The sequence below is a fragment of the Crocuta crocuta genome, unplaced genomic scaffold (assembly GCF_008692635.1).
Source record: "Crocuta crocuta isolate KB4526 unplaced genomic scaffold, BGI_CrCroc_1.0 scaffold322, whole genome shotgun sequence".
NCBI lineage: Eukaryota > Metazoa > Chordata > Mammalia > Carnivora > Hyaenidae > Crocuta > Crocuta crocuta.
The window spans coordinates 5,975,544-5,998,645 of NW_027532592.1; the positions used below are offsets into that span (position 1 = coordinate 5,975,544).

The 23,102-nt window shown below is 38.4% G+C and overlaps 1 long non-coding RNA gene across 1 annotated transcript in view; it reads left to right on the forward strand.

Moving 5' to 3' along the window:
- The window catches only part of LOC144244578 (uncharacterized), a 97,272-nt gene that overhangs the window by 57,425 nt on the left and 16,745 nt on the right, over positions 1–23,102 (forward strand). The window contains exon 2 of the long non-coding RNA XR_013338983.1: positions 10,504–10,658. This is a non-coding gene — a long non-coding RNA (uncharacterized LOC144244578). The remainder of the gene's footprint in view (positions 1–10,503; positions 10,659–23,102) is intronic.

Sequence of the window (23,102 nt, forward strand, 5' to 3'; positions counted from 1 at the left end):
AGCATGAATTGTCTTTGGTTGAATTGTGTTTCCAGATTCTATTGAAGAAAAAGAGACAGACTTACTGATGGACTGGGTGTGCAGTGTCCAAGCTTTTGTCCTGAGAAATTGCGTGCATAGAGGTGCCCTTCTATAAAGGGCAGATGGAGATGACAGGGGGAAGAGCAGTTTTGTGGGGAGAATCAATAGTTTTGAACTTTAAGGAGAAGCTGATTTATGCAAGACAAAATTTAATACGTGGGTAACCATTTAAAGGCCAGTCACAATAGAAAGTCAAAGAGATTCTTATTGACATGACAGTGGAGTGCAATTTTACATCTATGAACTTATCAGTCATTGAAAGAGATGACACTATCCAGTGTCTGTTGTATTTGGGAGAACTTGCATAAGCACCAGCTGCAGAAGACAACTGAGATAAAAATTGCCATTGAAGAAAAGTGTTCCAGAGAGATGAGATGTCTAGGCCTCTTGAACCCTCTTATTTTCCAATTCTGGGACATTTTTTATGGAATTATATTCTAAAATCAAAACAAATTTAAAAGACAGAAAAAGATTTATTTTCACCAAATGCCCACTGCAACTTTCTTTATGATAACATACATGTAATAACTTAAAAGTCTAGAAAAGTGAGTGTATACGTTAAGTAAGGTGCATTTCAATAAACTATAATAAAAATATCTGCTGCTGAATATTCAGTATGTATTTGCCACTCTTCTAGGGCTTAGTACACATCATCTCATTTTTACCTTCGTAATTGCTCTATGACGTAGGTGCTGTATTATCTCCATCTCACTTTTGAGAAGAGTAAAGGACGCATTCCTAACTAACTTCTGTCATGTAGTCAGTAGGTGGTGAAGATAAGACTTGAAAACAAGAAGGAGAACTCCAAAGTCTAGGTTCTTAGCCATAAGTAAAATCATCCACTACCGTGCAGATGTTGAGGGTGATTATGATGTATATGGTGTGAAGTTATAGAAAGTGGCAGTATTATGTTTAAAAGGAAAGAAAATATAAAAATTGTTTCTATGCTATAGTTATAGCTCTGTGAAATCATGTACACACACATGGGGAAAGACCAGAAGAAAATACAGAAATAAGCCCTTATATGAGACTACTGGAATTTTCAGTTCATTAGGTACAACTAGAATTGGGAGTTTATTCAATGGTTTTGCCAGATAAATTTTCTTTGAGAGGTAAGGGTGAAGAAAGTTGGGGAGCAAATGAAACTGAAAGGGAGCATTGGAGGGAATGGGAAGTGTGAGTGAAGACTGATCTCTCAGAGGGTGGTGGCTGGTGACGGGTGTTTTTCTGAAGAGAGCTAGGGGCAGGGGGTGTGAAACAAGCCAAGGGGAAGAGATGAGAGGCTAAGAATGAAGAAAAGGAAGAGAGAGATCTAAGAACGCAGGAGGAGGGGGAGGGGGGAGGAAAAGGGAGCAGAAGGGAGGCCTAATGGTGAGGAGACAAAGGATCAGGAGTACAGAGACTTGCTCACTGAGTTGTTCAAAATATTTATTAATTTGGAAGTTAAAGTTATTAGTTGGAAAGTAAGATAACTAGGGCATGTGCATTACCTTCAGGAGCTCATTTCATTGTTCTGTGTATGTGTGTGTATGCATCTGTCTGTCTGTCTGTCTGTGTAATAAAAATAGGTTTTTTAAAATTTTCCCAGGTGTATTTATGTACATATATGTGTGTATACATAAATATATATATATACATATATATACGCAGAAAGCACAGTGAATAAGAAGAAAATAAAATAATCCATAATCCTACCTAAACAAAACCATGGTTAGGACTTTAGTAGGTAGATTTCCTGATTATTTCTATTCATACATACGTACATACATACATTCATATTTCTTTCTACAAAGGCATCAACACCTGTAATCTCCTTTTTGTCATTCAACAATATGCCACGAACATTTCCATGTTAATAAATATATTGCTCTTGAATCATTCTACAGTATTCTGTTATATAAACTGGTATACCTTATTTAACCAATCCCTTATCAATGGACACGGGGTTAGTCTGAATTTTTAGTTGATGTAAAATAAAACAACAACACTGTGTTGAGTATCTTTGTATATAGGTCCTTGTTCAAAAGTCCATTTGTTTCCTTAAGAATTGCAAAGGCAAAGAGTTTGCACTTTGTTAAAGGTTATTTTAACACAAATTACTCAAGTGAATTCCAGGTTTGTAAACAACATCCCTTCCCAACCAGCAGTCAAGAACACCTGCATTCCCCCACCTTGCCACGTTGGAGTATCAGCCTTCTCTCTAATTTTTCAGAAAGCCTCTCTCCAGGTGCACACTCATCACTTCCCCTTTCTCATTACACATTGCCTCATGAACACTTAGGAAGTATATAGAAACTTCTAGAGGCTATTCCTAGTAGTAGGAAATAAAACTTGACCTGACTTTAGGGTTTTTCCAGAAAACAGAGGAAGTTGAAAACCATCAAGGCAACATTTTGTATGTTTGATACCCTGATAACTAGTTCCCTGTGATGGGAAAATATAGTAGCTAAAGCTATAAAGTGTCTTAACAAATATGCAAAAATAGATATTAAGCAATGTGGGGAGCCATGATTCTCCCCTGGAGTCAAAAATTATGTCCAAGTTTTTTCTTCTTTACTTTTTTTTAAAAAAAGTATAAATATAAATGCATCATCTCTCAACCCTTGAAAATAAGCATGGGAATTACAAGAAAACATTTCATTCTTTTGAACTGTGATTAAGCAAATACTTAAGTAGTAATACAATTTCAGACAAATAAACTTCAGAATTCTAGTAATGTATTACAATTCTAATTTGCATTGAGGAATACCAGTAATACTCCTATCAATCTTTTAGTAGAAATTTAAAATGTATATTTATAACACTTAGTCACTTCCCTTTCAAAATAAAATCTTTTCAGCCTGCATGGAAAGTGGCCAGATGCCTAATGAGGAATCCTGAAAGTCAGCTGTATTGAGTTAATAAGTATCCGTGGCAAGTATAAACCAGATTATTAGATTAACCAAAATATCCCATTCCTCAACAATGAAAAAAAATACTTGCAAGCTCATAAAATGAGCTGTCAGTGTGGTTTGGTAAACTTCTAAATAAGATTATTATATTTACATGTTCTTGCTAACCTGTACCGTGATTAGATATCAAACCATGCCTAAATGGATCACCCTTATTTTTTGCTGTTTCCCGAAAACCCTCACTCCTCATTCCCTGGAAATATTTTATTTTTGGACTGAAAGAAAGGTTATAGATTTTTGGAGATTATGTGGGGTTTTTTTGTTTGTTTCCTGAAGGATAAAAAAGATGAACTATTTTTTGATACATATATCAAATTATGTGTGTATATGTATATACTCTCCCTATTTAAATTTTTTTAATGTTTATTTATTCTTGAGAGAGAGAGAGAGAGAGAGAGGGAGAGAGAGAGCACCAGCAGGGGGAGGGCACAGAGAGGGAGACACAGAATCCTAAGCAGGCTCCAGGCTCTGAGCTGTCAGCACAGATCCTGACACGGGGCTCAAACCCACAAGCTGTGAGATCATGACTTGAGCTGAAGTCCGATGCTTAACTAACTGAGCCACCCAGGTGCCCCTATACTTTCTCTATTTTAAAGGCTTTATATTAGTGAATCAAAATGGATGAAATTTTAGTAATCCTAATTAATCATTTGGCCACTCTTCTCACAGCTGAAAACATTTTTTTTTTTCTGACAAGGAAGCAATGAAAAGTTCTAAATATATACTTTTAACTTCTACTCAGAGGATGGATAAAATGCAACTGATGTACCTTTGGGAAAAGAAGTACATTCTCATATTTAGTAAATGGCTGGCACTCTGAAGTTCAGTCATGTTTGAAGCTAAATTAATACATTCATGTTTGCATAAATCTTTATGCTTATTTTCAAGGAGTTGAGAGAGAAGTGCACTAATCAAACTCCTATCGGAAATAAAAGTCACTTAAAGATAACATTTAGTACTTAGTTCAAATTTTTAGCGTGAAAATTAACATCATTCATGCAAAGGGAAAAATGCTTACTTGGCATTTGGCAAAAACTCAGGTATTCTCATAAGTGGTCTGTCTGCCTCCTTTGACCTGACCAGTAAAATCCTTCCCACCCCCATCTGTTTCCTTATTGACCAAATGAGGGTAACAATAGTATCTACTCCATAGGATAGCTATGAAGATCAAATAAATGTTTAGACAGTATCTAGCACACAGTAAATTGTCACCAAATGTTAGTTTTTACTTTTAACTTAGTAACTAGGATAAAGGCATCTTGCCTAGATTATTACTAATATGATTTCTATATATCGTATCTCACTACATAGATTGCAACACATTTTGGACGATAGAGATGGGGTCTTGTCTTTCTTTTGCAGCTGCCTCCTTTTTCAGCTTTGAATAATAAGCATGAAACCCACAGTCTGTAAATGCCACTGTTTCAATGCGTAAGTGATTTAGGGAATTAATGTGCAAATTCAAGTGGTGTGAGTTACGGTTAAATTGGTCACTGACAGAAATGAAAAGAAAACACAGAATTCCTTTTCCGTCCATTCAGAGGAATCAAAAGGGGGGAAGCTAAGTATTTCTTATCACTTACTAATGTTCTGTAATGGAAATGACTTATCAGCCATATTTGTCTTCTCAAAGATAAAGTGCTCTGAAAAGCATGTGTGTGCTCCTCATTTCTGCTCTATTCCATGAACAATAGGTGGAATTCTTTAAACAAACAAACAAACAAACAGCAACAACAGAAACAGATGGTGGTTGCTTAGCTGCAGGGCTGGTTCTGAAGCCAATTATAAAACAACAATGCCACCTGTTGGATAGAAAAAGCATGCTTGATACCATTTCTGTTCACTGGACGAGTGTTTATTTATGTCTCCTCTAGGCGATGCGGAATGTTGGGCTGTAGCATACAAGGGACGAAAAAATGAAAAACAGTCCTCGCTTGCAAGAGCCATCCTATTCAGTCAAACAAATGACAGATCGTTTCTACTCATGGCAAAACGTAGGAGTCTGTTTTAAAACATGACATACTCCCCAGCACCACCCAAATCCTCCCAAGGATTTTTGTCTATCTTGGCATTCTTCTACTGCTTCTTCTTACCCAGCGTGTTCTCTCTCCTTTATTCAAAGGACTACTGACAAAGTCTTTAACACGTGTTAACTAAGAGGCAACTTTACTTCTAATACTTCAGACAATTGTTTAATAAGTCAGAAAAGATAGTTCCACCTGCGAGGCTACCACAGCATTGCACTTTCTTCCCCCTGTTACTGCTACACAGTCAGACACCTCTGGAATGTCGAGCAAGAAAAATCAGAATGTGATACTCTGATAGTGAGATGACATGCGGATCTCAGTCCACAACCTGGAAAATCACAACAATGTCTTTGTTTGGGACAGTTTTAGAGTGTCTTCAGAGTTGGGAGCCTAACACTCCTATTCAAGATGCCACTCACCAGTGCATCAGGCTAACAATGGAACCACTTGATGCCATTGCTTTTCCCTTGCTAGCGAGTGCTTAATGAAATTAACTTTAGCTGAACTTCAGGCAACAGAGAAAATCTGGAACTGCTTGCTCCCGTTGCCACATGTATTGAAAACCCAAGAGGGCATGTGAGAAGGGAAGGGAAGGTTGTATTATCAAAGAACAGAAGGGGTCTAAAGGAAAGAGGCATCTCCGTTTGTTTGTTTGTTTGTTTTATCTTTGGGCAAGATATTTTCCCCATAGGACATCTTTGGATTGATTTTCTGGCTGCAAAGACCAACCTAGCCACGTAAAGGAAAAGATAGGAGTGCACCTAAGAACAGCCAATGCCACTTGTGTGTCAGTACAAAAATTAGTACAATGTAAGGTAACACACAATGTTATCTGAATAGGAGTGTGAGTGATTAGGGAATTTATAGGTCATAAAAATGTCAATTAAGATAAACAGGGAAGATTTACACAAGGAAGCTCAAATTGTAAGGGTAAAAGCAAAGAAAATCTGGGATCCAATAAAAAAAAAAAAAAAAGCCAGACTAGGGGGATCCTTAGGACTGTTCAGTGTTTTTCCATTTATTCTTCCAGGTACGTGGAAGAATAGGTAAGGCTGTATGACTTACTCCAGTGAGATGTGAAGGAAAACAGTGTATGTTATTCCTGGGCTCTATTAAAAGTACAGTACAGAATTTTCCATTTATCCTTTTTCCTGCCTCAACAATTGTGGATCCAAATGTTGAAGTGAAGCTTCTCCAAATCTGGTCTCTTAGTAACCAATACTATCAGTGTCCACCTGGTGATTTATATTAGATCTATACTTTTGTGTTGTGAAATCATCAAGATTTTGAGGTCTGTTTGTTACAGCCATATAACCTGGTCCATCTTGACTAATACACGGGGTTTCCATGGAATATGTAAAATAATTAACTGATAAAAGTAAAAGTAAGAAGGAGAAATCCTAAGGAAAATAAAATTAGCATGGAACTAGAGGGAAAGAATTTATCTATAAAGAAATGTTTCATGTGTAGTATACAATGTAAGCAAATATCTAAAGATATATAGTAAACGTATAGAGAGAGATATACATATATACATAGATAGGTACATATAGGTGTATTTCTAAATCTTGGCCTTCTTCCCACTGAGTAACACATTGTTTCCCTATTTCCCCAACCCTAAAAGCTGCAGCAAAAACAGCACAGGTGTATATTTCAGGGAGCTCCTTCCTCAGTTATATTTTTTTTCATTCCCTAGGCTGGAAATTACAACAGCAGTCGGATTCCCTGCTTCTACTTCTGTGCACCCAGGGTTTATACAGTAGCAGAGCAATTTTATTAAAACATAAATCAAACTGTGTCACTCCTCTGTGCGACCCTCTCCACTAGCTCACTGTGCATTCAGAAAAGCCAGTTCTTCCCAGAGCTCCTAAGGTCCTGTGTGTTTACTACCTCTGACTTCTACTTCCTCCCTGTCCTTACCTCCGAGCCTAGCTGTTCCTGGACTATATCAAGCACACTTCCTACCTAAGGGCATCTGTAGTTACTAGTCCTTGTGTCAAAGTGCTCTCCCTTAGATATCTATAGACCTCACTCCCTCTTTTCCTTCTAGATTCTGCTCAGGGGGACCATTCCTGATTACTTTTCACAGTTGAATGACTACCTATCAAAATTACTAGGCTTTATTTTCTCTCTGTGATATCCAAGACCCCCTGATATACTCTATATTTCCTGTGTCTTTGTTAGTAATCTGGTTCCCTTAATGGAACAAATAAGTTCCATGAAGGCAGCTCCTGTGTTTATTTTGTTCTCTGTGGAATTCTGTCATCCATGTGAGTACTTGGCGTGTAGCCGTGATTCAATAATGATTATTTTCTCAGTGCTCAACTTCTGTGCTCTACAGTGTGGCTTTTACTTCACCTTTTCAGGCCCTGAGTTTGCCATTCAGTGCGCTGTCTGGGGTCAAGCTCAGTGTCAGAGCCCGCCAACATAATAGCCCCAGGAAGAAATTCACAGGGCTTACAGCTGTGGTACCCAAATGCAGTCCGTGACAAAGTTTGCACTTGCCTTGATGCAAAGAGACAAACAAGGGCAGATTTTGAGAGTTTTTACATAAGGCTAATTTTTAAAAAGCTTTTTATTAATGTTTATTTATTTTAAGAGAGACAGAGAGAGAGCATGCAAGCTGAGGAGGGTCAGAGAAAGAGACAGAATCCGAAGCAGACTCCACGCTCTGAGCTGTCAGTACAGAGCCAGATGCAGGGTTCGAACTCACGAACTATGAGATCATGACCTGAGCCGAAGTTAGACCCTTAACCGACTGAGCCACCCAGGCACCCCGACACTCGTTCTTTTAATCAAGTACTCTGGAACTCTAGTTTAAAAAAACTCAAGACTTTTCTTTCTCATTTTTCTGTCTTTATTCCCCCCTAGGGGGAAAAAAGCTACTTTTTTTCATTTCTTGCCCTGCCCCCAAGGATGAGGACCACTGTTATGAGTCAGATTAAGAGAACAGGTACTTTTCATTGGCAACTGGACAAGGCCTAGAGATTGTATTTTCTCCCTTAGAAATTTAAGTAATTTATCTAAATACTTCTTTGTTGCTTAAAGAACAACATCAAAAGGCATAGAATAAAAGTCCCAACACTCTCCTTCCCCCAGAGAAAACCACAGTTAACAATTTTGCACATATCCATATATATATGTGTATGTAGTGTTTTATATATATATTCATATATATACATATATACTTTATGTATATACATACATATATATGTAGTGTTCTAGGAATAGCATGTGAAAACTTCATACATTTGTGAAAGAATACACACATACAATGAGAGAACATACACTACTGTTCTAACAGTGGTTCTGAGTGGTTGAAGAGTGATGTGTAACATTTATACTAATAAAAATGTGCTAAAAATATGACTTCAACAGAGAGCAAGCTAAAGTTGCATGAAATATTTAGTGAACTCATACAGTTTAAGAAAGCCAGTTCTAGAGGTCCCTGGGTGGCTTAGTCAGTTAAGCATCTGACTTGATTTTGGCTCAGATCATGATCTCACACTTCGTGAGATCAAGCCCCACATTGGGCTCTATTCTGACAGCGAGAAGCCTGCTTGTGATTCTCTCTCCCTCTCCTTCTCTCTGCTGCTCCCCTGCTTGTGCTCATGCTCCCTCTCTCTCTTTCAAAATAAATAAACATTTTTTAAAAGTAGTTCTAATAAGATACAGTGTCTGTGTTAGAAGCACATCGAATGGTTAGCACAGGATAGGAGGGTGAGTAGAAGACTTCTGTGTGTAGTCTTCTACTGGGTGTTATATTGTCTATTCACCCCTTTGCTGCCCTGGATGTTGTTTTGTACATTTCGGAAGTTGTGTGTGTGCGTGTGTGTGTGTGTGTCACTGTGAGTGTGTGTGTGTGCGCACATGTGTGCATATTGCAAATATCCAACTTCATTGTAGGCCAGAACCTTGTCTTCATGGATTCATTATTGCTCTAAACAGAGGGCTTGCACAGTACCCAGCACTAGGTAAACACTGAAAGTCTGCCATGCTGACTTCTGCGTTTGTTTACACTCTTCCCTAAAGACTGTTTGAGCTAAAGATGGCTCGAGCTGTTAAGAAATTCCTTCTCCATCTCTGGTACTATATTGGCTCATGAGCTTCTTCAGTTATGTTTCTTGTTGTCTTGGAATCTGGCCTATAAACAGAGAATGCTAAGTGCACACTAGATCGTAATCAGCATGGACTGGTCATCATAGCTGACATGGAAAATGGAATGTGTTCCCTTTCTAGAGATCATGGCCCCTGTAGAGAAGGTTCAAATTTTCATGAGCCAAACAATTGATTATAGTACCTTCCTGCCACCCAGAATGTCCTGACTTCTATATGGGAACCATCTGGGCCACCATCATGGGGTATACATCATGATCACCCTCAGTAAACTTGGAACATCACTGAATTCCAAGATCAAAAGAAACCTTAAAGGTATCCTAATCCAACATCCATCTTCTTTATAGTGAAGTTATTGATGACTCTTAGTAATTTATTTTTACATTAGTAGTTTACATTTATTGTTGGGAAGTTTTCTTCTCACCCATATGAGGATTTGAAATCTCCCTTCCTGAAACTTCTACCCATTGTTTGCCTATTAAATACTATTAGAAAATTGACCTCTTTATACGTCAGATTCTGTGTGATGTGGTGAGGCTAATAAGATGGTAAAGGCACATCTGCTTTCAACAACCTTGTGGTTGGGTTAGAAGTTAATTATATAAGTATATAATAAACAGGCTGTATTTGTGTGAAATCATTCTTAGTTTTGTTTAAAAACAAGGTGGAGGAGGATTGAACCCAACATGGGCTGGCAGTGTAAAGGAATGGAAGCCTCCCGATGTATGTGATATGTCACTTCTCTCTCTCGCTTGTTAGTCATAGAACTATCTAATCAGCTACAGATTAGCCCAATTATATTATCTAGACAAAACTACCACATCTTTTCTGTGATTATAATAATCTTTTCTGGGACACAGTGACTGCATCCCCTTCATTCTTTTCCCCATTCCTCTCCCACCCTATGTAGAAACAATGGCATTTGAGGAATTAACCCCAACTCCAGCCATCATATCACATCCCTTGCCAGGATCTCTTATCTAAGCCTATCAGTGCATAGCATTCCATTGATGACATTATTTTTTTTAATTTAGTTTTTAAAGAAAGAGAGTGTGTGAGCGGGGAAGAGAGACAGAGAGAGAGAGAGAGAGAGAGAGAGAGAGAATCCCAGCAGACTCCACCCATGCTTAGCATGGAGCCCCATGTGTGACTCGATCCTACAATCCTGGGATCATGACCTAAGCTGAAATCAAAAGTTGGCCACTCAACTCTCTGAACCACCCAGGTGCCCCAATGACAATTACTGTTTAAGGAGCAGGAACATTATGAAGGGAAAATTTTGTTCTGGGCTTGGGAGTGGCATACTTTCTCTCATTTTTTCTTTCCAGAAATGAATGAGGTAACAGGTAGCCTATTTTGTACTACAGAGCAACTTACATCCATGATGAAGCCAACACTGTTATCAGAAAAGAGACAAAGAGAACTTGGATCCTTGATCACATCACTGAACTGGATCAACCAGTCCTGACACACTTTCAAGCATGTAAGCCAATAAACATAGTTCCTCTTGAAGCTAGTTTCCTCTGGGTTTTCTGTTACTCACTTATACAAGCATCTTAAGTGTTTAACTTGACTAAAGCTTTATTAAAACAAAACGATGTAATGTCTATGTTCCCCCCCAACCAGTCTAATAATATTAAGAAGGGAAAGAAAGTTTCTTTGTTATTCTTGTTTTTGTGAATCAATTATGGTTCCTTGTGCTCAAAGACATATTTTCCAGGAGAAATGTTCTTGATTCACTTAGAGAGTGGATAACAGTTGGAAGCAATTCAGCTCCACAAGTATTGATTACATGTCTACTCTTTGCCCTGCATTATGCTAGGCACTGAGGTGTATGCAAAGTGCTTCTGAATAAGATATGGCTTCTTTCTTCAAGGAGCTTAAAATCCTTTGGAAATCAAATATAATATAAAGAGCTTGAACTGTGGTGTCGTAAACCAAGTTTCAAATCTTTCCCTGCCTATTATATGTCTGGCACTATATATATATATGCTGTCTCCTTCAATCTTCACATCAACCATTAAAGTCATTATTTATGAATGAGGAAATGAAGTTCAAAGAGGTAACTAACTTTCCCAAAGTGACTTGTCAGACATGATGGCGCTGGGAAATGCATATAGGAGTGAGTCCAAAACCAAAGGTATGACCAGTGTTTAGGTGGGACCTGAATGTGCCTTTAATAGGCAAGCACCCCCAGACAGCCAATTTATGTCTATTGTAGTTCTTCTGTCCTGACAATATGCTCTGAAGTCAAAGGTGGTGCTCAGTTCGTCTTTTCAGGTAAAAAACTCTCAAGTGAGACAAAAGCTTCATCTGATGGCAATTAGTGCAAGAGCATTGACCAAGTTTTTTTTTTAATTTATTTATCCATTTAATGAAGATTTATTATACTTAACATATGACAGGCATTGTGCTAAACACAATGAGAATACAAAGATTCATGAGGTCCAGATTCTGCTCAGAAGGAGCTATGGCCTTTTAAGTAACAGTAACCGCCATGCATCAAATGACTACTAACTGCATTTTTTTAATATTCATCTATAATATTTACATGACAGTGCAGTATTTTTGTTCCCATTTTATGGATATAGGCACTGTAGCTTGGAAAAGTGCTGTTTGCTTATGCACTCAGTGACTCCACTTCGTTCATTTTCAGCTCTGTAGAAAACTGTATCATCTTATTTTGATGGTTACCAAGTGATTGATTTTGAGAAATCTGAGGTCTGTTTCCAGTTCCGTTGACCACAATAGGCCTAGTGTAGAACTGGCTATATGATTTAGATTCAACACATACATTTCGAACACCTACTAGGTATGCTAGGTCCTTCCACATATGTTGTTTCATGACTTCCATTTTTGCAAATAATGAATTTGGAGCTTTCGTTGATTGCTCAAGGTCACTCACGTTGTTAAGTGTAGGTCCAAGATTCTAATTCCCTTTCTCTCGACAATCCAGCATAACTTGAAATATATATCCAAGTTTTCAATATACTTTCCAGTATATGTCCAAGTCTCATACAATTCCTGCTACACCAGATGTGAATGCTGTTGGGTTTTGCACAGTAAGAACTACTTTTATTTGAAGCATTTCTTCCTCTTGGAATATTTTACTTCTGTGCAACCTCTGCTTTTTTCCTTGGTATCTCATAATTACTGGTCCTGGCTCCATGATCTCTCCCATAACTATTCCCAGAGGCCAGCTCTCACCATGTTACAGCCTCTTACTTAAGTTTTCATGAGAAATGCCTCCTTTGTGGCATTTACCAAAGCNAGCTCCTCTAAATAGCATAAAGTACTGCTTTTCTCACAGTCTTGAAAAAGTTTCTTTCTCTTTTCTTTTTTTAACTCCATGACTTGTCCCATGAGTAGGTCCTAGACAGCCTGCCACATGAAATCTTTCAAGTACACTTGCTTCAAACCTTTGGTATGACTAAACCAGTGATTTACTCTCCTTAGCCCCAGGTAATCTCTTGGGAATGCTTTATTACTTTCAGAAAGAAGAAAATAGCAAATTAAACATGTGAGATTTATTTTTTAAATTAACGTTTATGATAAAATCAGCAGGGGTAAGGACTTCATTGAGGTAAGGCCACAATAGTTCTTATGTCTGTCACCTTGCGAAGTTCTCAGCAACACATTAGATTTTTCGGTATTTCCTCCATAAACCCATCTTGTTTGAAACTTCAGTGTGGCAACCCTTAAATTGAACTGAAAGAGAGTCTCAATGAGAAAAGAGCTAGGGTCAGTCACTGCTACATTCAGAAGCTGTTAAGTATCCTTGGAGTTCTCTCAAGAGAAAGTTGGTGTAAACTGAGATTAAGAGTACCCTTTACTTGTAGAAAGGACAAGTGGGAAAAAATGTCATTGTCTTTTGAGAAAATAAGCAAAATCATGCTGTCAGCAAAGCCGTGAAAGCCAACAAAGCTTCGGCAAAGTAGTGAAAAGCAATAACGGAGAAGTTTGATAGACCAGGGTGCAAATCCCACCCCAACTACTTGTTAACTGCAAGTGATATAAAGTCCCTGGGGTTGACATAGTTATTACTTCATAGGATTGTTGTGAGCTTTAAATGAAATAATGAAAGTAAAGCATTTAGTTTACTAAGGCATAACCTGCCTGATGATTCTACATTTGGTAAGTATCCTAGCTGTTATGATAATGATTATGATTATTTTTTCTGGATATATATCTTCAGTGAAGTCCAAGGGCTCTGACAGGATGCTTCTGGTTAGGCATCTGGTCATCATCTCAAGCGTATAATCTTGTACAGGGGAGATGGATTTTTCTGAGATCAAGGAGAGAGGACAGATAGGACCAATAACATTGACCTTGGAGATAGATTTAAATTGCTCATTGACATTCTCAATGCGTGCATGTTGAGGCAATTAGCCTTCAGTCTGTATAAGTATAGGTGATTAGATTTCCTAATAAGGTACTGGTTAAGAAAGATTAAATCACTCAAAGTCTCAGCCTATGTCTTCAGAAATCACAGGATATAAATCCAATGTTTTGAGGGGGAGAAAGTTGGGCAAGAAAGAATCTGAAAGCTATTAGGTGACATTGGGAGTGGGATGGAGAAGAGAGGGGCAAATAATCCTTAAGGGACATCCTAACTCTGGAGCTGCTCCTGAAATTGCCAGTGACCTCTGTTGCAAAGAGACTGTTTCATTGAGAAACTTACCTTAGGCAATCTTTACCAGAAATTATCTTAAAAGCACATGCTAAAATGAGATTTTGGATTGTATAACCTTCTGCCTGGCTGACAGTAAGGATCATATCACTGGAGAACTGCCCTTAGCAAAAGAGTTTATATATAAATGAATGAATGAATAAATGAATGAATTCTTGTATTTACCTAGCACTGAACCAGGCAAAATATAAATAAATAAATGACTGGAATTATCCTTTACAATCAAGGAACTTACATGGTATTTTAGAATATAAGAAGCATATACAATCCTAAATTAATCTACTGATCACAGACTACATTTAACTTGGTTATTATTGGATTTTGAAGATTTATGAACCATAAATGACATCCCCCCATCCCCCAAACTGTGTAATCTTGTTCTAAATTTTCAAAAGCAGAGTTTCTGGTCAAGCAGGCAGGAAATGAATTTCACCGAGTCAAGGAAGTCAGGTGACCGCCAGGCAGGCCAGCCATTTTCCCAGATCACTGCCTCTCCAGAGATTATGGTGGCCCAGGGAAAGAGCCAGAAGGAAGTTCATGTCCAGCTCCACATACTTCCTCCCTCTAGACACTGACATTTCTTCCACAATATATGAATTAGCTTTGACACAATATTTCTGAATCAGAAATGACCCCCGAACTCACTGATTTAAGAAACAGTTATTTTTAAAGTCTGTGGGTTGGCTGAGCTGGGTGAGGCAGGGCTCAGCTGGGTAGATCCCTGGGTGACTGTGTTTCTCTGGGCCGGTTGGGGTGGCTCAGCTCCACATATCTCTCACTGTCCTGGGATTGAGAACTGGCCGAGGCATGTTTCTCTCACAGAAGGAGCAGAGGCAACAGGGAGTGAGAGGAAGCATGTGAGCCTTCTTAAAACCTGAGCATGGAACTGGCCCTCTCAATCCCACCTATGTTGTAAAGGAAAGCTACATGGCTGAGCCCAAAGTCTAAGAAGCATGGAATACACCCCCCACAATGAGATTGCGGTAAGGGTATGGATGTAGGAGAAGGTGGAGAAAAGGGGTCATTTAGTGCTTTCCCCTGAAGAATTTGAAGTTTCCTTAATAAAAGGATTTTTTGTCCTTCACTTTTATCATCATGTAGGATATTAAATTTCCTTTATATCCTCCCTTAGCCAGAGTCCAGAATTCTTGTTTTCTTAAACAAATGGAATTAATGTTCATGATACTGCTTTTCACTCCCTATAAAAAATAGTAAAGGATATTTATTCTTCCTCCTGCCCCTCTCCCCTCACACACACACACACACAAACTATAGAGAGTATCTAAAATAAGAAAAAGCTAATTACTGGGTAGGGTTAATCTGATGTCTCTATGGAGAAGTTGAATATTGAGTACAATCTTGAAGGAAATTACTAGACTCCCAAAATTCTTAATTACTCCAAAAAATTTTTAAATACTCTAAAAATCCAATTACAACATTCTACCTATTACCTCTATGGTGAGAAGGGAGATGCATGGACTAGTTATTATTTTGCTTTTACTTGTTATCCACCACAACCCTTCATTCAGCCGTATCAAGATGGCACACCATTAGTGCAAGGTGGGTGACTGATAGCAGGGATAACTTAGATCTAACCCATACCCACAGGTAGACAGAGCTTAATGCCCATCTTTGATGGGTCAGGAGTAGTACAGCAAGTGCCTGTGCTCTCTGTTTCTGTCCCTCCCCCACGTCTGTACCCAAGAGCATGTACATATAATCAAAAGTAAATGCATGCTGTGTTTATTGATTAATTAATGTCCATCAATGATCAGTAAATTGAACTATATCTGCCCAATTGCTGCTATTATCATTAGGAGCTATTAGTCCATTATAAAGTACATGTGAAGGCACCTGGGTGGCTCAGTTGGTTGAGCATCTGACTTCGGCTCAGGTCATGATTTCATAGTTTTAGTGTTCAAGCCCCATGTTGGGCTCTGTGCTGACAGCTCAGGGCATGGAGCCTGCTTCAGAGTCTGTGTGTGTGTGTGTGTGTGTGTGTGTGTGTGTGTGCGTGTGTGTGTGTCTCTCTGCCCCTCTCCCACTCATGCCCTGTTTCTCCTTGTCTCTCAAAAATAAATAAAGGTTTAAAAAAATTTTTAAAGATATATATGTTTGAGCCGCTAACATGATATACACGTTCCGAAACCCCCCCCATCTGAAAGTGCTTTGAAATCTTTTATAAGCCAAAATGGAGTACAATGAAAAAGCAATTACCATTAATTTAAATGGCAAAGCTTTTGAGCATCCCCAGATCCCAAAAATAACCTCTTTTAGGCTTTTCTGATACCTTAGGGCACATCTTGCTAATGGATGCACAAAACAAATCGAGATAAAGCATACGTGCTGAGAAGACACAGTTCAAAGCCGGATGCTGAGATGCCAGATGCCCAGGGTCCTTCCAGGGAAGGAACTTGGCTGCATCACCACAGCAGCTAAGGGTGCGCGTTGCCTTCGTAACAGTTCTGCAAACAACCAGGAAGCGCTATGTTCACTTTACCCGTTTTGTGTGTGCCTGTGAAAGCAAACACCCTCTTCCAATTTCTTTCGGTTGATGAAAACAGGTACAAATGTAAGATCTTCTAACAAAGCAAGGTGGCATACTGCAATCTTTAGCAAAGGGGGAGAGGATACCTTTATCGCACAGTTGCTTTAACCTTCTGGTTCTAAAACCAAGTTTAAGGTAAAAGGGGAGAAGCCACTTTTTGCATGAAGTACCCTATTCAGTGTTTCTGAGCCACCCTGACTACCCTTCACCATAGCTTTTGCCACCCTGAATTGTAATCTTTCACTTGTCTGTACCCACCGTCTGATTGTAAGCTCCAGGAGGGCAAGGAAGCAGATGCCTTCCCTCATTGTTTATCGCTTGTTACGGGGCCTGCCATGTGTTAGACGCTCAATAAATGAGTATTTGTTCAGAGAAATAAACAGCATTCCGACATGTTACACAGGACAAGGGAGGCATTTTGTAACTTGTCAGTGTTGTGCAACTATCTTGTAATTATTATAGTCTCCATTAAAATTACCTAATGAGAAAAATTACAATAAGCAAACTTTAGATTACAAATGTGCCAGCCCAGGCAACCTGCTGACTCTGGCCATCACCTAATAACAGAGGGTTTATGTACATGTCGCAGCATGAACATGTACAGCATATACTTAACAATGTGGGCTACAGGACATATAAACATGCTTCATGGTGGGGGGTGGACCCATCCCCACTGCCTGCATACACACAGAGACAGTCACATTCATAACACATTCATGGACTTCACCTTGAAGCGGTTTCACTATGAAAGCCCCTCCAGGATGTGAAATATGACTGAGATTAAAGTGAAAAGTAAAATGCAAGTCTTACCAGAGGAAAAATACAGTTTTTCTCTGTGTTAAAAAAAGAGAGAGAAGATTTTTCCCTCTGAACGATAGGACCATAATGATTCAATTTCTCTTGCACCAATCAGCATCGGCTTGTGAGATCCAGACCTGGCACATGGAAATTTCAGCCTAAAGTCAAATATTATTTCAAAGTTAATGACAAAATCTATTTTTGCAGTGGTCTTGTTTAAAATATTTCCCCTTAATACTCTTGAAATGCTGTAATTGAAAGCAGTTATTTGAGATGCCAGTGCATACTTCTTTAATTATGTCCTCTACCATCTGTTTCCAATGAAAGGGCAGTATCTGTTTGCAGTTACCAATCTTATGAAAAACAGGCTTGTCCCGAAATAGATTGGAACTAAAACCAGAAAGCATTTCTTTCAGAGGCATCCTTTCAAGCCAATTAACTTTAATCATTATAGAAATGTTTATTTCCCATCTTAGTCTCTCCTCACATGTAAATTCCTTCAGGGGAAAAGATCTCTTTTTGTGACTGTTTGAATAGTTCCAATTTGGATTAATCAGAACCTGCTGGCCTGTATATGTTCCAATTGTGAATGCTGGCAGCTTCCTTGATGAAGGAGGCACTCGGTCCCTGAGGAGAACAGATCTAGAAATGCAGCAGGCACATACCTACTGGTCAGAGAAAGTTCGCTTAACACCTCGGGGCCCTAGCCTTGGCCCTGTGCTGCCTTCTAGGGTAGGGACCCATAAAGTGGTTTGACGGGCTAAAGACCAGAATCCTAAGCTAGAAGTATAAAACCCTTCTCCCCAAATGAGCCCGATGTTCTCTTAGACCCCACATTTACATGTCACTCTCATAGAAGTTGTAAGGAGGCTCAGTGACCTTGCAAACACTGTATCTGTGGTGGTGGCTTATAAATGGCATCACACTACCTGGGGCCCAGTTATTTCTGAACTGCCTCTGTTCTTCAGGGAAATTTTCTATACACAAGTTAGAAAAATGGTTTATGGCAAATGTATTATTTTATTATTATTAACTATTATTAAGTAACTTCCTTCTGCCAAAATGTAAGTTCCTCAAGGAAATTACAGATTTGAGACTGATTTGTATTTTTATTTATGCCAATATGTAGAATACTGCCTTGTAGAAATAAAACTTCAGTGAATATTCAGTTTATTTATTCTTCTAGACCATGGGGATACACTACTAGAAAACATACAAAATCTCTGCTCTCATGGTGTCTTGGAGATAAAAACAAAATGGTCACAAGACATGATACATAGACACATGCATCTTGAGGATTGAAAAAGAAGATCATCTCTGTGCTTAGTATCTGATGCAAAGTGTCTGGGGCGGGGTCGGTGTTAATAAATATTTGATTAATTTAGAACAATAAACATTTGTGACTTGGCCAACCACCTAAGAAAGCTGCCATTTATTGAGCCTTTAATAAGGTCCATTCACTGTGATGAATGTTTTAGACACATGAGCTTCTCTAATCCTCAAAACAAACAAACATTCTGTGAAATAGATATTAAATATCCTCAGTGTTCAGATGAGGAACTGAAGCTTATATGTAGAAAATACTGGGGTCAATCAGTTAGTGGCAAATGCCTATATGAGATTATGAATCTGTCTTAATTGAAAGTCAATATTCATACATGTTCTCTATTGTCTCTTACATGCTGCTCAAAGTGTCCAGGAAGTCTTGCTTCTAGCACACAAAAGCTCAGGGACTTCAAGGTCATGTAGTTAAAATCTGAATTCACATGATCACAATTTGGGGAAAAAATGGTACCCATTCCTATCTCTCCCTTGAAGTTCCTGGAGTGGTACAGTGACTGGGCCTCCTCATAATGATATCCTGCTACTTTGGTTTCCTGAAGGTAGAGTATGTGCAGCTTTTGGATCTCATGAACTTTGGCCAAGAAGTAGATATTCTCCTTGTTTCCCAAGAATCAGGGAATGATTCATCAGAGAATGAATAATATAATTTCCACTTTTGGAGTGAAAATTTTATCCCAACTACCCCACACTCTCTTTCTCTGATGATTTACATGGATTTATAACAAAATCCCTTAAAGTTTCATAATTTAGTCCCATCCCCCAATTTCCAGAAATCAGTCAGGAATTCCTGTGGGAATGTCAAATGAGAGGCAGTATAGGGTGACACAACACAGGGAGATATGGGGAGGAAATGGTGGAAATTCAGGAAAGAGAACCAAGACACACTAATTATGCAGTAGCTGAGCATCTTAACACATTCACACTGAGTGCTTTCTGACATTATGTGGTCAAGAAGCCAGTCTCCATGTCCCTCAGGCTGATATTCAGGGGCAATAATTCATATGCTGGGTTGGGAGAAGACTAATGAGTTATGAACAAACTCCAAGCATGAATTCTGCATCAAATGGCTATGATCTATTTGTCAACTGTTCATTTATCACATACTAATATCCATCACCACTCCTTAGTCTTCATGCACAGTGTATGAAGTTCTACCTTCGCAGCAAATGAGATGTATCTCTACCCAGAGAATGTTCCATAAATTCATGAAACACACACATACGCAAATATGGGATGAAGGTAAGAGCTCCCTTAAGGAGCTTCTTTAATTTCTTTAAAGAAAATAGGAATGTCAGGGTGGGTAAAAGTCAATGCATTCAAATGAAAAACACTAATAACAAAAACACCAATAAAAATTCCCATCATGTATTTAGTTTCTTACTGTGGGCCAAGGACAGTGCTAGGAGCTTCATAGTGACGTTGGAAGGACCCTTTGAAACCAGTGTTCTTATCCCTATTTTAAAGATGAAAAAATTGAGGCTCCAAGAGATTAACACTTTTAGTTTCCAGAGCTAGTAAGTGGTAGAAGCAGAATTCAAACCCAGCTCTTATTGACTCCAAAATTTCTGCTTTTTCCATATTCATGCAGTTGTCTTAAGGATTATATTGGTATTGATAGAGAATGTGGTGCAGGAAACTCCTATCTGTGAAGGAAGCAGGTTGAGAAAATAGAGAAGTGAAAAACTCAATAGAGGATCCTGGAAATATTCCTGAGCCAGACAGTAGATCTAAGTTCAATTTTGCAGGGGTGCCTGGGTGACTCAGTCTGTTAAGCATCCAATTTCAGCTCAGGTCATGATCTCACAGTTCGTGGGTCGAGCCCTGTGTCAGGCTCTGTGCTGACAGCTCAGAGCCTAGAGCCTGTATCAGATTCTGTGTCTCCCTCTCCCTCTGACCCTCCCCTCCTCACACTGTCTCTCTCTCTCAGAAATAAATAAAACATTAAAAGTTTTTAAAAAATAAGTTCAATTTTTGCTACTTCACTAATGAACTTTATTTGTTGGATATAATGTTTCACCTCTCTGGGCTTCACTTGTACCATCTATTCTATGAAATTAAGGATATGAATTTAATGCTGCTAAAAATTCCAGTGGGAGATATTAGTGTCTATATCTTACCCTGCCCCTACCACAGGGCTCTCTTTTGAAGGAGATTTTGGAGCAAGGCCAGAAGGCCAAATACAGAATGACATACCAGTATTTCATGTGGAGGACTTGTTGGCCATCTTGGGGTTTGTGGCAGAACTGTACCCTTCTTTCCCTACTCCCATCTAGCATGACTGGCATTACATACTCTAAATTTACTGAAATAATGAGGCTTGTGGATAAGGTAAGCCTGCCTCAGCCACCCAATTTCAAAGGTCATAGGGTCAAAAATGTGGGTGACCTTTCCCTTCCAAATAAACCAAGCCAGAAGCAAGGGATGGAGAAGAAGCAGAGAGCAGTGCAATTTCTCTCATCCATAATTTCTAAGATCATTCCTGGTATTTTGAGTCCATGGATAGATGAAACTGCTGACAAAGGCTAACATTTCATGACTACCTTCAAACAGATATGAAGTGAAATTGCAGATTACCTATAAAGTAATGACATTAAGATTAAAAGCAGATATTTAATTCAAGCAGTAGATATTAGAAGACAGTGGTGAAGAGAAAATGATGATAAATCTAGATTTTTTTTTTCACTTAGCTAAACTATTATTTAAGAGGGAAAGGGAAAACACAGTTTATTATGCAATTTGGCACTGAAAAAATTATCAAAGGATGTGCTTCATGACATTTTCACTTGAAGAGCCAGGTAGCTCTCCTAAGCCCCAAGCTATAGCTCTTTCCTTTTCTTCTGCTTTTTCTGTGCCTGCACTACCAGATAGAATCTACAGGGCTAGAAGGACTTGGCCACTTCTAGATCCTGGTCTCAATACTCAGAATCTCTGAATTTCCTGCCCAAACAGCCCTGAGCCTACTTATAGATCCTATATAGGTCTCTTTCACTAGCTTGTTGCTCCAAGAGTGGGAGCTGCCACCAGTGGTCACATCCCTGTGACCCAAGAAATGGCCCAGAGGGAGTTGTTTTCAGGGTGTGGATGGAGCATGGACGGATGGTGGGGAGAACTTAAGCATGTACGTAAGGCCTTTAATTGTGTTGGATGGAGCCACGTTGGGAGCAGAATGAGTGTGAGTTGCAGACCACTGTGCTACCAAGCCATGGTTTTCTGACTTGGACATCCAAGAAATCTGTATTTGAATCTAGACTTTGAGGTTGTTATGAAGGCATATTTGTGAAGAAGGGGTTTAGAGTATCATTTACTTATAATTGGTGGGCTTTAATTACAACTGTTAAATTTTTAAGCATTGGATCTATGGACTTTTATTCATGTTTTTGCTCAAAGCCCTACAATTATTAGGAGAAGCCTACAAGAAAGGGGAATTTATGAGGAAGGAGTAGAATATAAAAACAGCTAGAGGTATGAACCTTAATTAATCATGTCCATAAATTAATTAATCAGCAACTGTAAAAAAACACTAATGATTCATTTTTTTCTTAAGTTTGTTTATATTGAGAGAGCAAGAGGTGGGAAGGACAGAGAGAGAGGGAAAGAGAGTTTTCCCAAGCAGGATCCGTGGTGCCCAAGCAGAGCCCAATGAAGGGCTCAATACCATGAACTAAGAGATTGTGACCTGAGCCGAAATCAAGAGTCAGACTCTTAGTCTTCAGACACCTCCTAATAACTAATTTTTATAGATTCGATGAGTGCTACATCCTATTATTCAAGAGAAGGACACAAGTAATGAGTAACTTTCCATGTCATTAAAATATTTAAAGCTTTAATTATGCACAGTAAAACAATAGAAAACTTAGGGTAGGCACTAAAGGATTAGAAACATTTAGTTTCTGAACCAAGAGAAGAAAATAAAAGGGAAATACATTGAACTTTTTGATCCTACAGAAAAAGGAAAAAATGAAGAAAAGAAATAGTAGTAAACAGAGAAACACAAGATGAGACAGAAGGAATAAATCCACATTTTAATAATTAAACTAAATGTAAATCCAATGAGAGCAACTATTAAAAGATAGGGATGAGATGTTTGGGATAAAATAAAGAATAAAATCCAGCTATCTGCTACTTATAAGACATACAACTGAAATAAAACCATTCAGGCTGAAAATGCAGTTATGAAAAGAAGATACACCATCTAACTCTAAGGAAAAAAAGCTTATTTTATAATGCTAATATGAGATAACAGAATGTACAGCAAGACAGTTAATATAAATAAAGTGTAATACAACATAACAATATAAAGAGAAATCAACCAAGAAGAAACTATAATCACAAATGTATATACACCTAAAGGCATAGTGTCTAATATACAAAGAAAAATCTTAAAAAAACATGTCTTCCATCAAAGCAAACCAAAAATAACCATAATATAGAAGATTTGAATCAAACATTACCAAGCATGAACTAATATCTATATTTCTATTTTTATATCCATAGATATTATTTTTCTCCCTTTAGTTAGAAAATATACATTGTTTTTAAGAACATAA